The 377-nt window shown below is 47.2% G+C and overlaps 1 protein-coding gene across 1 annotated transcript in view; it reads left to right on the forward strand.

The window, feature by feature from the left end:
* LOC119588687 (serine/arginine repetitive matrix protein 2-like) overlaps nt 1–377 on the forward strand; it is a gene marked incomplete in the record, with an annotated part of 176,340 nt that overhangs the window by 17,415 nt on the left and 158,548 nt on the right.

The raw sequence follows: 377 nt of genomic DNA on the forward strand, positions 1-377 counted from the left end.
TGGGATTTATGTTGTTAGCTGTCGGTTATGTTTGTGTTTTTTGTGTGTTATGTGGATGTCATTATTTTTTGGCGTGTTTGTTGTCCATTATCATTGATTGTGACACCTGTAGTTATTTTGCAAAGGTGTAGTAGTTGAAGGCCTTTGTTGAATACCTCGTTGCACGCCTCTCGGGTTCGCTGATCCCATCCCCGCCCTAGAGGATGGTCGGATACATAAGGGCAAGTGTCCGGGTCTCCCAGCTTGGGAGAGCCGAGGAATGAATGGCTGGTTGTCGTTCATCTCGACAAAAGAGGTAATGTTATCCATCTCCCTTTATGTCTCCCCGCGGTTCGGACTCCGCCCTCAGTTGCTGAAAGGAGTTGGTGTTTGGGTAT

The sequence above is a fragment of the Penaeus monodon genome, chromosome 24, assembly GCF_015228065.2.
Source record: "Penaeus monodon isolate SGIC_2016 chromosome 24, NSTDA_Pmon_1, whole genome shotgun sequence".
NCBI lineage: Eukaryota > Metazoa > Arthropoda > Malacostraca > Decapoda > Penaeidae > Penaeus > Penaeus monodon.